General features: G+C 42.0%; 1 protein-coding gene across 1 annotated transcript in view; it reads right to left on the bottom strand.

Annotated features, from left to right (window-relative positions):
- Positions 1-257, bottom strand: part of LOC101849911 (nesprin-1) — a gene marked incomplete in the record, with an annotated part of 80509 nt that overhangs the window by 77335 nt on the left and 2917 nt on the right.

Genomic DNA, 257 nt, shown 5'->3' with positions numbered 1-257 from the left:
GTGTGTGATGCGTGTATGTGTGTGCATGTGTGAGTGTGCATCACGTGTATGTTGTGTAGCCTATGCATGTATGTGTGTGTTCGATGTGTACGTGAGAAGACAGCCACACAATTTCCTCTCCTTATAATGAAGACGATGGAAAGTACATTATGTACATAAAATATAACACCTGGGCTAACCTGATATGAAAAGACAGATCCACCCACAAATTTTGAGTCACCCAGATAAGTGCACATGCAAACACACACACACACACA

The sequence above is a fragment of the Aplysia californica genome, unplaced genomic scaffold (genome assembly GCF_000002075.1).
Source record: "Aplysia californica isolate F4 #8 unplaced genomic scaffold, AplCal3.0 scaffold00062, whole genome shotgun sequence".
In the NCBI taxonomy this organism is placed as follows: Eukaryota; Metazoa; Mollusca; class Gastropoda; order Aplysiida; family Aplysiidae; genus Aplysia; species Aplysia californica.
Note: the sequence above shows the minus strand (reverse complement) of the source record. Positions and strands in the feature narration are given on the sequence as shown.